General features: G+C 39.1%; 1 long non-coding RNA gene across 1 annotated transcript in view; it reads right to left on the reverse strand.

The window, feature by feature from the left end:
• Positions 1-2407: 2407 nt before the first annotated feature.
• Positions 2408-16835, reverse strand: part of LOC132828006 (uncharacterized) — a 242275-nt gene continuing 227847 nt past the window's right edge. The window contains exon 3 of the long non-coding RNA XR_009646065.1: positions 2408-4276. This is a non-coding gene — a long non-coding RNA (uncharacterized LOC132828006). The remainder of the gene's footprint in view (positions 4277-16835) is intronic.

Here is a 16835-nt window from a genome sequence, read left to right on the forward strand (position 1 = left end):
GAAATTTAATTTGTGCTATGCAATTAGTCACGTCGACCCATGGCTGTTGTTTATGTTGGTAAGAGAACATTCTGTCAATTAACTTTTTTTTTCCAAAGAACTAAGTAACTGAATGCAGCAATCCATTATAAAAATCATCTAAGTTGCAAGTTATATTAACATGTCATGCCTTATTTGAAAATGGAATACAAGACTAAAGAAAGACCAGTGTACTCATGATTACATTTTTCAGCTGATACATTCGGTAAGTTGCAAAGCCATAGCAGAGAAGGGCTATTTCTTGTTTTAATCTAACAATTGTATGTGTTTGTAGTAATCCGATAGGTGGTATGAACTGCATTGTTCCATGTGGCTTAGCTCATTGACTAAATGAATTATTTTAATTAATATTTTCATTGGTTAGAGTTCACTTAAATTGGCAAAACCATTAAAAGCATTTAAGAAAAATTAGAATTGTTGCCAATAAATTGAATGAATGGAAAGTTCAGGCTGGCAACAACAAAAAAAGGGAAACCCTGAACATTTTCTACAAAAAGAGGCCACTTGGTTTCTAACTTAGATTGTTATTTTGAAATTTATTAAGCAGCATATCTCTATGCCAGCGCTCCCAATTAAGTTTGGAAAATGATTGCGCTTACCAGATTATTTACATTGAAACGATTTCTCTGATTCTTGCTTGGGCCAGACTTTTTCATTCTTTAGTCTGTTGGATTGTTTGGTCACTATCCATAATGAACAAGATTGGAGAATACAGAGTTCCAGTACCCTTCCAATTTTCATCCCTTTCTGAAGTAGGTTGCAACATGAGACAGTTTTCACAAAATCATTTGCTCCTCCACGCCTGCGTCCTTCATTTGTTTTACCCGAAGAAATTCATATATCATGTTAAAAATCACACAACACCAGGTTACAGTCCAACAGGTTTATTTGGAAGCACTAGCTTTTGGAGTGCCGCTTCTTTATCAGGTGATTAGACTCCACAACCACCTGATGAAGGAGCAGCACTCCGAAAGCTAGTGCTTCCAAATAAATGTGTTGGACTATAACCTGATGTTATGCAATTTTTAACTTTGTTCACACCAGTCCAACACCAGCACCTCCAAATCATGACCAACATGTCAATGTACACAAATGGGAAAATCTGCTCAAAACTTCCCTTGCTGAACTTTGTTGCAAGTTTGAATCAATCTGATGGACATCTCAATTAAAGAAATAAAAGTATTTCATTTATGTATTGTTTTTTACATTGAAAGCATACCCCAATAGCCAATTGCAGAATCAATTGGTTATTGTGGTATGCTTTCAATGTAATAAACAGAATCAATTGGCTACTTCAGAAATGTTGTAACTTGTAATGGAGTCGAACACAGTGGTTAATATATGCACAGCAATGTCTCACAAACAGCAAATGAATACCTGACCAAATAACCTGTTTTGAAGTGACATTGGTTGAAGTCTACATGTTGACCAGGACAGCAGAAGAACTCCATTTTTTGAAACTGGAGCAGAAACATCACTTGTGACTTGAGCAGACAATGCAGATGGTCAGCAATGCAGCTCTCCTTCAGTACTGCACTGAATGTTGATCTACAGTTGAAAAATGTGGTGCTGGAAAAACACAGCAGGCCAGGCAGCATCCGAGGAGCAGGAGAATCTATGTTTCGGGCATAAGCCCTTCCTGAAGAAGGGCTTATGCCCAAAACGTCGATTCTCTTGCTCCTCAGATGCTGCCTGGTCTGCTGTGTTTTTCCAGCACCACATTTTTCAACTCTGGTACTCCAGCATCTGCAGTCCTCACTTTCTCCTAATTGAATGTTGATCTGCATTGTCTGCTCAAGTCACAAGTGGAAAACCCACAACTTTGAGAGTTAGAAGCAACAACATCAATACTCAGCTAAGGATACATTACTGCCCAGTTAAAGTCACAAATTATTGGCAGATTTTTAATTTATCTCCATCTCTAAAATTTTAATTTTCAAGAACTTCATATGCATTCAAAACCAAATGCATGCACCTTTATTATGATAAAAGAAGTGATTATTTTCCAACAGAATATTTTTGGCAGTATCATCAATGCAGAGAGCAGGTAGATAATGTGCTGTGTGTCTGCTATTACTAATGCTCAATGCCGTAGGTTGAGTGCACTCAAAAGAGCAAACTGGAAAACTCTCTTTTCATTTCCATCTCTCTTCTGCCAAGCATTTGACCCTAAGTTGAACAGCAAGGCAGAGATGGATGCTTTGAGAAAGACATGGGATTCAAACCAGATGAATTGGGACTATAATGTATAGCATTCTTAAGTAACTCTGAATAAAGATAAAGACAAACAAAATACACATTCTTCTTAAAATATTTATTGTGCAAAGTCATGCATTTACTTTACGAATTGTAAAGTAAAATCATAAATACAAAATAAAAATGAAAGGTTCACAGCAAATTACTTCACATGTTTTAAATACATGATGAAACATTGCTTCTGTAGTCACTCAAAACAAACAGAAACAACTATTTTAAGGTTGCAATGATTGTCAGTAGTTCTTTTATTTTGCAACAAGTCAGTTCGCTTTAGTGACTAAAACTTGGTTATGTATATTACTTGGTTGGTCATGTTAGGGCATAGCTGAAAAGGAAGAACATACGAATTGAGAGGGTAATAAATTTTTATCTGTCAATATCTGTATGAAATCACATATAGCCCCCAGCCTCCATTTTGAATGAAATGTATTGGCAGCAAGTCATAGAACTGAGTTAGGTTTTATATTGCTGAATTCAGCTTTTGATTTTTAGTGTGTTTAAAACCTTTAATAAATTGCTGTCTAACACTAATTTCCTTTTGTAGGATAACATATAGATAATGCAGAAGAAATTATAGACAGATACTGTACATCCTGAACCAAGAATTCTATTGAAATAAATTCACATATTTGAAGGAATCTTTCACGGGTTATCAATTTTTTTTCTATGATGTAACAGCTGTTATTGCACATCACAAAGTAACTTTGTCTAAAGTGCTCCAAGGCAATTTGATTTAACATTAGTGGAGATGTGAATGTCGATAAAAGACGTAGCTTTCTTTAGCAGTTACAGAAGTCCTTTATGATAGGTCATTTTAAAACCTGTCTAAATTAAAGGGTTCAAGCATTTCAAATAGATAGTGATTTAAAAGGGAAGACAATCTACTGTGTAATCATAATTATTTGGACGCACACTCTTAATAAATAGATAAAATTGAACACAACTACTACAAGATAAAAATTTGTTTTATAAGAAAACACAAGTATACAAAGCCAGTTAATTCATTTTATTTATAGAGCAAAACTTTTAAAATGCTCACTAAATCCTATTATTCACTACATTAAAAAGGACAATAAAAAATCTCAAAGATATGGCACAGTGGTTAGCACTGCTGCCTCACAGCGCCTGTAGACCCGGGTTCAATTCCCGACTCAGGCGACTGACTGTGTGGAGTTTGCACGTTCTCCCCGTGTCTGCGTGGGTTTCCTCCGGGTGCTCCGGTTTCCTCCCACAGTCCAAAGATGTGCGGGTCAGGTGAATTGGCCAAGCTAAATTGCCCGTAGTGTTAGGTAAGGGGTAAATGTATGGGTGGGTTGCGCTTCGGCGGGTCGGTGTGGACTTGTTGGGCCGAAGGGCCTGTTTCCACACTGTAAGTCTAATCTAATCTAATCTAATATCAAGTCCAAATTGGAGATTCCACAACCATTAAGAATTTACAACACAATGCCCTTAGCATACTTATAAATATTACCTATTTATTTGACAAAAATTCTTCAGACACATTTGAATAATATTCATACAGAAGGTTTAATCTGGCAACCTCAGCATTAGACAAGTTACACAAAACAACTGTCAAATTTTGAACTGTAGAAATCCATTCAAGAGGTCCCTCACTGAGATCTAATGACATAAAAATTATTTTGTCCATGTGGTATTTTCCCCCACTTTTTCAGCAATCTTCCTTACTTGCAGATTACTTTCGGAATTATATCAGAAATGGTGTCCAATGCCAAATTAAGCTCCAACATTGGTGGAACTGTGCAGATGCAGGCCAAAATGAAGAGTTGTTGAAATGATGCACTGATTTTTGACATTGTCTTGGTGTCTTGTTTAGATTTCTCAGAGAATATGGAGTTTCAGCCTTCCGTGCTGAGCGGACGTTGCTCACGATGTCACATTTGACAGCTTGTAGCTCCAATACTGAGGTTAGGAATAAGCAGTCTATTGATCATCAGGTATTGGGTGGTGGTACATGGAATAGCTAGTGCAAAAAGTAAAATAAAATTGTATGTCAGTCACATCTATGAAATTATAAGATAAAGTTTGCATGTTAAAAAAAGGCAATGCTTTTACATGGCCTACCTGGGCAAGACCCTAAAATTAAAATAATTATCTGGATATTATTTTATAAAATTGATTCAGACCTGATGTAGATCTGTAACATTTCTTTCCAATTTTCTCCCTTGGGTCCTGAAGATGACTCAGTTTGGAAGGTTCTCAAACAAATGTTGGCAGTCCTCTGTCAACTCACCCAAAAGGACTGAACTCATCTGTCACACAAGAGTATCAGTGGACTGTTGAGTCTCATCACAGCTCAGCCCAATTCTGAATTCACCCAAAAGGTACATGCACAAATATCAAACTAAAGAGTGATAGTGAGAAACAGCCTTGAGTGATGCATTACATATCTAACCAATAGATGCTGTGACCTTTCGTACTGCCCTGTCAACTAGCAGAGACGCAGGCATCAGGATTTGCATGCTCTGGATCTGAGCTGTTCAGTGCCACATTTGACAGTTGCATTGACAAATAAACCAAACACAGAGTTTTCTGCAGGATTTAATTGTTATGGACCTATTTGGCAAACAAGACTGTGGAGTTTGCCATCTGTCTTTTATTGATTTTGAATGGAACTACTGACATAATAAAACGTATTGTCAGTGAAAAGAAAGATGTTTATCTCAACTTTTTCCAGTACAACTCTTCCAAAATTATATATACAGATCTCTGCTGTGATAAATAATACAATAGAAGCCACGCATCTTCTGTAGCACTTGTTGGGCAAAATGCACATGCCAGTTCCAATTTTAATGGTTCAACCATACAATTTACAAAATGAAGATCAAATCATTCAGTAAACCAGATGACACATATTAGAAAAATATTCCTTTTCAGTAAGCAACCTGCCAGCCTTCCCCCCCCCCACCATTTCTCCTTCTCTGCTAAGAGTGTTGAGTCTTAGTGGAACGCAGAGAAGTCAGTGGTGCTTTTCAACAGTCAGATTCTGCGTACTTTGTAAATGAAAGGCTTTGTACATCTGGCAACTCGATGCTGAGGGGAGGGGCAAAGCAGAAGAGGAAGGAAGAGTACAACCTCTGAACAAATGCAGCCCATGCTGTTGAACTACTTATTAACAGCACCAATATGTCATTGAATTGGATCATTTGCTTTGAATGATTCAGATTTTCCTGGTCACATCTATACTTCCTTAGTCGCAGTAAGATTGACAATACCTATTCAAAGCATTACACATACACATTTGGTTCTAGCCAATTGCTCCCTCATTTCTTAAAATGATCAAGTCATGGAGATCAAAGTGGGACAATATCACTTTTTTAAAAATCAATCTGTTCAAACATGTATTTGTATACCCCAGGGCAGGTGGAAGTCCAACACCAAACTGCTGGCACTGAGGTTGGGCCATACTCTCAGAACTCCTTAGTAAGTCACTTTTCAATGGGAAACAAGCTTAATCGTTTTTACTTGCAACCATTCGAAGAACAGGCTCACATTTACTTCCAACAAACAATGAGAATAACATTGTATTCAAGCAAACTGAAAATTAGGCAGCGTTCCCATAACTGGAGTTTCAAATGTTTAAGACATCTTTTGTTTGACAGCATGTTTGGGCCAAACTCAACAGACGATACGTCAGCGAATTCTTAAACAGGTTACTTGTTCTCAATTGGTGTGATGCAGAGATTACATTGGGAGGCCTCTATACATGTTTAGATCAGATCATGGCTAATGGGGAGGATAAAAATCTGAAGAAATATATGCTCTGTATTCAAACCCCTGAAAGAACACAATATTTCCTGAATGGAATAAGCATGTCCAATAACTAGGCACTTTAGAATTGTTTTTTGTCTCTAAACAATTCATCAGTTGACACTAACTGATTAAGTGCAGTTCTGTTCTTTTTTTCCCCCTCTGTTGCTACTTCCTCAGAAGAGATAGTCCTTCAGACATATTCTCAGGGACTCTTGCCCTTTCATCTTTCTGGATCATAGGCAAACCAAGATACTTGGAGCTCTTCTCAAAGTTCATCAAAAAAATCAATCTGTTTCAGTTTACTTATGGAACCAACATAACAAAACACATCATACTTTTCTAGTATTACAAAATCCGCTGTCTATCAAACTGTTCCATATAGCATTCTTCACCCCCTGTTTTCCAATTATTCTGCAAGACAACTACAAGAAGTGCCCTATCTTGCCATTGATCAGTACAAGTGCGTATACACACTGGTCTGGTCTGATGACATCAGACACAAATGTTGACCCCACCTCTTTTACCTCCATTTCCACTTAGTTGAAAACTACAGACAGATGGCACTTATAAATTATTTTCTAAATACCATTAATGTGCAATATTGGATTTAAAGGACTGTGTTTGCTCACCATTTGGACCTCTGCCTACAAGCTTAGAAATACAGTATTCAAAGTATTTATAAATAATTCCTGTACAAGGGGCTTCAAAATCCAATTAAAGAGGAACAAATTCCTAACAAGATATACACTGATGTTTTCGGCACTTTTCATTCTTTAGATCCCTAATGCTGCTTTATCTACCTGGTTAAAATTAACTTTTTCTTTCTTTATTCTTTCATGAAACATTGGCATTTGTTTCCCATCTCTAATTTCCCTTGAAGTATGTCATTTACAAGAGCATGGCAGGAGGTATTTAAGAGTCAAACACATTACTGTGGATCTGGAGTCACACGGCCAGGCTGGCAGATTAAGTAAGGTTGGAAGATTTCCCTCTCGCAAGCAGATCTGTGAACCAGATGTGTGTTTTTTTTTAAATGTTACATGATGTTCATCATTATTCAGACTGACTTTCAATTCTGAATTTAAATGTCAGAAGCTGTCACAATGGGATTTGACCCCAGAACATCAGTCTGGGTCTTTGAATTGCTTATCCAATTATTGTGTAAGGGTTTTAGGACCCTGAAGCAATCTTAGGATGATGTGATGGAGCTGTTTCGCACAGGGTGTAAATAGCACAGTGTGGGTGGAGTTGGAGAGAAAATAAGATAAATAGAAGACTGAAGATCAATAGAAGGTAGATTTGAATTAGATTTGAAGAGTAAAGCACATGTGAGTAACAGTCTGCTGGCAATGTGAAAATATGATTGGAACTTGGATATCTCAGATTATGGTTTTATACAGTGTTAACATGCAATAAATAGAGTTCTACAGAAGCCAAAGCATGACAAAAGTTCTTGATTTTGCCTTCTCTCTGACCAGTTGCCTTGTATTCAAGGTACAGTCTCAGGCACGGCCTTAAAACTACACCACAAAAGACAAGTGACATTGTCACTTCAACATTGTAGTTAATTTTTGCTTTTTCAAATGAATGATTACCAGATTAAATAAACAAAACAATAAATAGCTGAATGGCACCATTTTCACACCTCTGTTACAGAATAATGTAACACAAAATGGAGAAATGTTCAAGACAAAACCGCCTGCTTATTTCAACAGTTACTTAAAATTTGTATGTGCATACATGGATCAAAACGCGTCTAAAAATCTTGGTGTCTCTTACATACATCCTGCCCATAAACTTTACTCCTTGTTCTCATAAACTTTGGTTCTGCTCATTTGGCTGCATTTTCTACTGGCAAATAACAAAATCGACATTTCCCGCCCCATTTTGCTTTCACTGGCCTTCTAGACTCTAGCCACTAGGTAGCTCTGTGGAGGGACTTTCTGAAGTCCAACCCCACTGCCCTCTTCCATATAAAATAAACATTTATCAATCAACTGGCTAGGCAATACAACAGGCAATTCAGAAGTATATGTTTAACATGCTCTCTGTTTGTGTGCTGTTGTGCACTCCCAGAGACAATGTACCACTACAGTTTAAATAAAACCATCACTAATGTCATTTAGGGAAGGCACTGGTCTGGACTAGATGGACTGCAGACCCACAGTAATGTGGTTGACTCTTCACTATCCTTTGGGACGAGCAATAAATGCTGGTTGGCCAGAGACACTTCATCCTACGAGTGAATATAAATAAAGATTCGCATTTAAATGTAGAAAGCAGGGGTAAATAAGAAATATTGCTGTTCCATAAAGGTCAACATTTTGGAACTTAGCTTTTCAAAAAGCTGTTTTAACTTTTGTTTTGCTGGGACAAAAAGTGATGGATTTTTCTCACAGCATAATTTATTTTCCTTTCAAGTTGCCAAAAAAATGTAGCACTTGCTCTATACATACACTGTGGTCAGCAGCAAAGAATGCAGTAAATGGGAGAGACAAAGGAATATGCATTTTTAACCTGAGATAAGTGTGTCTGTTGTTTTAATGGTGGACCACATATGCTAAAATATATTCGTCTACCAACGGGAAGTGAAGTGATCACAAAATGTTATAGTCTAACACAGTTGCTAGGGCTCGGTGTTGATCCCCAGGTCTTGTGATATTTACCTATCAATTTGGAATGGAAGGATGCACCTGGATTCAGAAGGGAGAGTTTGGAGACACTGAACCCAAAGAGACTATCTATCTTAATATAGCAGATACCTTTTAATACCCTGACAAAGAGGCATAAGCATATTAACGATATCACTGGAATATTTCAAAATTGTCCATCATTAAAAACCTAGTGAGGCCTCCAATTGGGTTCCAGTTGGCACTAAATTCTGAGTAATTTTTGTTTGTAAAGTGTGGACTGGTGCCACCAACAACTGAGTTAAAACCTCCATAACTAATCTCAATTAGACCCCTTAGAGCTTGGGAGAGATTTTTTTAAGCTGTTAGTTTGGGATGGACCCAAAATTCAGAAGTACAGACAGTGCCCCTCCCAACTGCACCATCCAGTGCCCCAAGACAGTTTCAACTAAATCATGGTGAGCTTGATCCAACTACTGCCATCTTGGATACTGCCCAGCTGGCAGTTTTCACAGCAGAAATATAGTCCCTGAATTATAGTATGCAAGCCAGATTTTCGACTTTCAAAAGATAAACCAAAATGGTATCAGGTTATGTAAACTGCATTTTCAAACCACAGGTCCTGATGATTTAGAGGCTTCAACAGGGACAAAATCAATCAGAAATTTCTGACTCATGCTTTCAGTACTGAACAATTCACGAACTAGTATGTTCTGAACTAACCTTTGGGCAAACAAGCATATCAGCTTGAGGTTATGAAAGACAAAAAATAAGCTTTCTGAGAATATCACATATTCCTTTAACTAGGCTTTAATGCATTTCATATGCTTTATCCAGCACTGAAATAAACATTAGAAAAATGTATTTTATTAAGCAGTGTGCAGACGATGACTGGCATGAGGTCACATAGTTCCACTGTGTGACCTTTAACCTATGCAGGATATGAGCCCAAGTCCAGCATGCTGAGAGTTTGCTGGCTATTTGGCAATGAATATCCTGCCTGCAGTACAGAATAACACACTCTCAAAAGTAGCTGCATCTTCCACAGTGCCTGTACTTATGATGATACCACCCACTCTGCCAACATAATGCTCTGACATTTGAATTGATCCTAGGGGATTTGAGTGTAGGAATTGCAATTTGATAAAAAGCGAGAAAAAATATAAAATCTAACTTTCATGAGCATGTGTTACAGAATCATTGGCAAGGAGCATATCAATCCAACACTGGAAGCTATCACATCCAGCACTCATAACCAGTTCATTCCAGCAGCTTCCAAAACAAAGGCATTTTCTGCTCTGAAAATTTGTGCATATTACCATGCATGTGTTCCAACATAAAAATAGAGGGTGGATCCAACAACTTTCTATTAAATTACAGTCATTTAATTTGTCAGAGCAGAAATAGAAGCACTTTACGAAACTAACTGAGCACAAACCATAAACTGCCAAAAACTGATATGTCAGAACATTCCCCTATTGAGAAAATCTTGCACATAGGCTCTCAGAAAGCTGACAACCTTAACTCGGTGCTGGAACAACAACCGCCGAGTTTATTTTTCAATAGCTACACGTGCAAATAAGGAGCTGATCTCCCTGATGGCTTTGAAAAACTCAAGCTACAGCACACCTGCAAAATGAGTTGAAAACTAGTAAGCTGTATAAACAAACTGCACACCAAAAACTATCTGGACCTAATCTGCAACTTATCAAGCAAGACCACACCAAAAGCTAAGGGGACACAAGCTTTGGAGGGGTAGGGGGGTGGGGTGTGGGTGATGCAGACAGAAACAGATGGAGCTTACTGTTCCCACGGGGAAAGAAGTTCTCAGAGAACTTCCCAACAATCAAATAGATGCCATATGATGCAAAGACACAACCTGCAGCCTAAGTCATGGAAAAGTTCAGCTCAGCGACAGAGAAACAGTTGAGGATGGGACGATTTTGAGACCCTAAACTTGGTTACAATGGATTCATTCACTTTCACTGAGGACATCAGACTCCTAACCTTCACAGAGAAGGGGATTAGTGATAAATCAGGTCAGTGGTTTACATACACTGCCTGGGTCAAGAGTGCAGTGTTGGAAAAGCACAGCAGGTCAGGCAGCATCCAAGGAGCAGGGTAATCGACGTCTCAGGCATAAGCCCTATGTCAGGACGTTCCTGATGAAGGGCTTATGCCCAAAACATTGATTCTCCTGCTCCTCAGATGCTATCTGACCTGCTGTGCTTTTCCAGCATCGCACTCTCTGTTCTGATCTCCAGCATCTGCACTTTCTTCCATCACTATCTTGGGGGAAGAAACTGAAATGAACAGAGTTTACAAGCAGTTTCATTCAACACAATCCAAAAAATGGGAATGGAAAATGTAGGATATTAAAAGGGTGGCATTCGTGTTGTTAAATAGCTAATCTTGAATAAGAAATTCACTTATTGCATCACAAGCTTCATACATAACCACCTGTCGCATTATATGTAATTATGTCCCTTTTTATGAGAGTCACTGTGGATTCAATCCAGTGTTCTCAAACTGATGCAACACATACTTGAAGTATTTCAATATTCTCATAGCAAAAATAGTGTGTTAAAACACTGCATTTTTTTCATTGTTTGCCAGCATATTGCCAGGAAGAATGGATGGAGTACAGTGGCCATAACTCCCAAACTGGCTATGTAGTCAATAAACCATCCATCTACTAAACAAAATTTTCAGTCTAGTTCCCCTTCAGTTTACACCCTCAGACAGACAGAGGATACATTAATAATGAGTTACAGAAGTTTGTTTATTGCAAGTGCCAGAGTGTGAGTCACGTAAACCAAATTACAATAAAAGATGAAAGTAAATACCACTTTCAAATTAAAAGTCCATTGTTTCATATTACATAATAAGAATGTCATGCTGAAGTAACCCAAGTAGCTTAGAATCTACTTTTCCAATTAAGTGCAACATTTCTCCAAATCATCGGAAACTCCTTTTGAGATTGCTAAAATCTATAATCGTGCACTCAAACCCTTATCACAGAGAAGAGTGTACACAAATCATTGGCATGTGTGAACATGTGAAATTTAAATCCTAGCAAATGAGAGTTAGAGGATGAATTGGGCAAATTTTTGACTCCCTATTTCTCAGAAAACTGCCACGCCTTTGTGTCAAAAGACAAGTGACAATATTCCGATGGAATCGGGGAGTACTTGTCTGTGACAGACTGACTTGTCCAAGGAACACTGCCCCTTTAAGTAATATTGCTTTCTTGTGCCTCTGCCAAGCAGGTAGTTCTGAAGAAAACTGGCCATGATGGTTGGCTGAATTCTCTGTGTAGTGCAGCCAAATTCTTCCCGAGATTCAAGATAATTTTCAGTTGCAAAAGTGCTGAACCCAGTACTTTCCACTCTGCCTTGCTGTTTAACAATGCATTACCTGCTGAGGTCAGTACAACATGACCAAGGTCTTTCTGCTGGTTGAAACAGAGGCACAAAAGCAATATGGGGAGTAATTCACACAAGCAAGTACAAACTGCTCCTTTTAATCTTCCTCTGTGCAAACCCCTCCTCCACCGTCAAATTTTATTGGGGCCTTTTGTGAGTCTGAGGAGAAGTCCCACTATGTCCCTCACTGTTCAAGAGCTGTCTTAATCCTGTGCTACATGACTAAACCTGCCTGAATAGCGAGCACCAAGGTGAAAGTCAAAGGTGTCACTGGATTAAAAGGCCTCCCCTTGTGAAAGGCCACCTACAAATCAAAACAAGTTACACACAAAGAAAGAAGGAGACTCAATGTGATTACATGAAAAGGACAAATTGATTCCCCAATTTTTGCTTCAGAGACTCACAACATACATTTTTTTAGTAAAAGTAAAAGCAATCCCTTCAGCATATTCCGAGTTATCCATCTGCTCCATGCATCTGTGTGCATTTTACCAAACCAAAGATCATTTGAACACACAAGTGATTATCCATCATCACTGAAAGGCGGCTACACATTAGTTTCTCAGGAATTCCCTCATTGTGGTCAACAAAAGTCTTTAAATTTTCCATGCCAATTTAGGTCATGATCCAAACTACAACCAAAACATGTAGGATGTCATTCTAGAGACAGCATAGAAACTTCCTCATTCTCTTTCTGTTACAACACCATTTATTTCTCAAAGAAAAAAATAGTTTGATCTGCTTTAAAAATACGTTTCTTTCTCATTTGTTCTCTACATGTCGGCAATACTTGTTAGACCATATTTACTGTCCAACCTTTAAGTGCTGCAGCAGCAGAAATTGTTTTTACAAATGCTTGTTCAGCTAGTATAAAAGACAGTAAGAGTGATGTACAGGGTGTGAACTAAAGGTATGTGCATGCTTGACAGATAAATTTATCCAAATCTTGTGGATTACCTGCAGAGGAATCAAACTTCAGCATTAACCGGATTCCAGATTTCTACTGTAATTTATCACAGGGATAAGGAGGAAAGAAACCATTCCTGGAGGTAACAGCCTATCGCTCAATGGATATTAGTGCTCCAGTTCTTGGTGTGCAGGGGACTATTTCAGAGTTTATAAGGCAATGTAAAATCTGGAAGCATTGTAACCTGTAAGGAGAACAGTGTCAAAAAGTGTGGCGCTGGAAAAGCGCTGGAATGCCTCTTCCCCGACACGTTCTAAATGAAGGGCTTATGCCTGAAACGTCGATTTTCCTTCTCCTCGGGTGCTGCCTGACCTGCTGTGCTTTTCCAGTGCCACACTTTGCGATTCTGACCTCAAGTATCTGCAGTCCTCACTGTTCTTCTTACAGGAGAAAGTGTCAAACTCCTAAAGGACAAGTTTAGGTAGATAGATGGCAGATGATGTTTAATGTGGGTGATACATTTCGGTAGGAAGAGTATGGATTGACAAGAAAAAATAGGAGTATAATAAAAAAGGGCCTGCTGGAGCAGAGGGTCCAGGATGTTATATGCATAGGTCACTAAAGAGAGGAATACTAAAAGGAAGTGGATAACTTGGTGGTTATCTGCCAAAATTCTAGAGACTTAAAGCTGTTCCTACAGTTATAACCACATTATTTAAATAAAGGAGAGAGAAAAAAAAACAGAGAATAACTGGGCAATTAGCCTAGCATTAGTAGTGGGAAAACTAGAGAGTCTATTATGAAAAATGTGACAGTAGAACACTTGGAAAGCATTAACAAGGTTAGACAACATCACTACGTGTTTATGAAAGGGATATAATCCATAAGTAATCTTCTGGAGTTTTTTTTGAGGATGTAACTGCTAGAAGCTGTGGGCAGCACGGTGGCACAGTGGTTAGCACTTCTGCCTCACAGCGCCTGAGACCCGGGTTCAATTCCCGATTCAGGTGACCGACTGTGTGGAGTTTGCACGTTCTCCCCGTGTCTGCGTGGGTTTCCTCCGGGTGCTCCGGTTTCCTCCCACAGTCCAAAGATGTGCGGGCCAGGTGAATTGGCCATGCTAAATTGCCCATAGTGTTAGGTAAGGGGCAAATGTAGGGATATGGGTGGGTTGCGCTTCGGCGGGTCGGTGTGGACTCGTTGGGCTGAAGGGCCTGTTTCTACACTGTAAGTAATCTAATCTAATCAAGACAGTAGGGAAAACTAGTGGATGTAAAATTTAGATTTCACAAAGGCTTTTGATAAGCCCCTGCAGAAGTGGGCAACATTAAAGTACACAGGCTTCGGGGTAATATGTACTGGTAGGGATTGAGAACTGGTTGACAGATAAAAAAGAGAGAGCAAGAATAAAGGGTCATTTTCAGGGATGGCAGGCAGTGACTGCTCCTGCCCGAAACGTTGATTTTCCTGCTCCTCGGATGCTGCCTGACCTGCTGTGCTTTTCCAGCACCACTCTAATCCTGACTCTGATCTCCAGCAACTACAGTCCTCACTTTCACCAAGGCAGTGACTGGTGGTGTACCACAAGGATCAGTACCTGGACCTCAGTTACTCACAATATATATTTTTGTGAGGAAAATACAAGGAAGCTTCCAGGTGATCTAGATAAGTAGGAGCAGTATAATGGGGATAAATATGAACCAATACTTTGTCATGAGACACAGAAAGGCAGAGTATTATTTAAATGGTGATGTATTGGGATCTGAGTTTCCTTGAACAGCAGTCAATGAAAGTAAACAAGCAAATGCAGCAAGCAATTGGGAAGACAAATCATGTACTGGCCTTCATTGCCAGAGGATCAGAGCTCAGAAGTCGTAATGTCTTATTCCAGTTGTACAAGGTCTTGGTAAGGATGCCCCTAGAATATGTTCAGCAGCTTTGGTCTTCCTACCTTTCAGAGAATATACTGCTATGGGAGTGCAGCAAAGGTTCAATAGGTTGATATCAGAGATGAAGAGAATTTCATATGAGGACTGGCCTATATTCACTAGAGTTTGGAAGGACTAAAGCAGATCTGATTGAAACGTGTAAACTTCTAAAAGGCCTGGACAGACTAGATGCAGACAGCATGTTCCCCCTTCCTGAGGAGACTAGAACATGGGGTAAGAGGTCTAAGGATATGGAGTAGGCCTTTTAGGACAGCGATAAAGAAACATTTCTTCACTCAAAGTGGTGAACTTGTGGAATTCACCACCACAGAAGGCATCACTGAATTTATTCATCAAAGGGATTGATACATTTTTAGATATTAAAAGCAACAGGGGTAATGGAGTGAAAACAGGAGTCTAGCATTGAGACAGATCTGCCCGTGATCATATTGAATGGCAGAGCAGGCTGGGAGGGCTTAATGGTGTACTCATGTACCTAGTTTCTGTGCTTCTATGACATAGGAAGAGAGCAGTAATAGATCACACAGTATCCTTGGCTTTATTATTAGAGACAAAGAATACAAGGTCAAGGAGGTTATAATAAACTTTAAAAAGACAACTGTTAGACAAGTTGATGTTCAGTTCTGTGCCACACAGTAGAACATAGAACATTACAGCGTAGAACGGGCCCTTCACCCCTCAATGTTGCACTGACCTGTGAAACCAATCTGAAGTCCATCTAACCTACATTATTGCATTATCATCCATATGTTTATCCAATGACCATTGAAATGTCCTTAAAGTTGACAGGTGTACCATTGTTGCAGGCAGGGGATTCTATGCTCCTACTATTCTGAGTAAAGAACCTACCTCTGACATCTGTCCTATATCTATCAACCATCAATTTAAAGCTAATGTCCACTCGTGCTTGCCATCACCATCCAAGGGAAAAGACTCTCACTGTCCACCCTATCTAATCCTCTGATCATCTTACATGTCTCTATTAAGTCACCTCCCAACCTTCTTCTAATGAAAACAGCTTAAAGTCCCTCAGCCTTTCCCCATTTGACATTCCCTTCATACCAGGCAACATCCAAGTAAATCTCCTCTGCACCCTTTCCAATGCTTCCACATCCTTCTTAAAATGCAGCAATCAGAACTGTACGCAATACTTCAGGTGCGGCCTCACCAGAGTTTGTACAGCTGCAACATAACATCATGGCTCAGAAACTCAATCCCTCTACCTATAAAAGCTAACACACCATACACCTTCTTAACAGCCTTATTAACCTGGGTGGCAACTTTCGGATATACATATACATGGAAACCGAGCTCTCTCTGCTCATCTACTCCGCCAAGAATCTTACCATTAGCCCAGTACTCTGTATTCCTGTTCCTCCATCCAAAATGAATCAACTCAATTTTTCACATTAAGCTCCATTTGCCACCTTTTGGCCCTGCTCTGCATCTTACCTATGCCCCTTAGTAACCTACAACATCCTTTAGCACTGTCCACAACTCCACAGACTTTAGTGTCATCCGCAAATTTACTAACCCTTCCTTCTACGTCCTCATTGAGGTAATTAGTAAAAATGACAGCAGTGGCCCCAAAACACATCTTTGCAGTACACGAGTAACTGAACTCTTTGATGAACATTTCCCATCAATCACCACCCTCTGTCTTCTTTCAGTTAGCCAATTTCTGATCCAAACCACTAAATCACCCTCAATCCCATGCCTCTGTATTTTCTGCAATAGTCTACCGTGGGGAACTTCAACAAATGCTTTACTAAAATCCATATACACATCAACCACTTTACCCTCATCCACATGTTTGGTCACCTTCTCAAAGAACCCAGTCAGGTTTGTGACAATGACC

Source organism: Hemiscyllium ocellatum, chromosome 25 (assembly GCF_020745735.1).
Source record: "Hemiscyllium ocellatum isolate sHemOce1 chromosome 25, sHemOce1.pat.X.cur, whole genome shotgun sequence".
Taxonomy (NCBI): Eukaryota; Metazoa; Chordata; class Chondrichthyes; order Orectolobiformes; family Hemiscylliidae; genus Hemiscyllium; species Hemiscyllium ocellatum.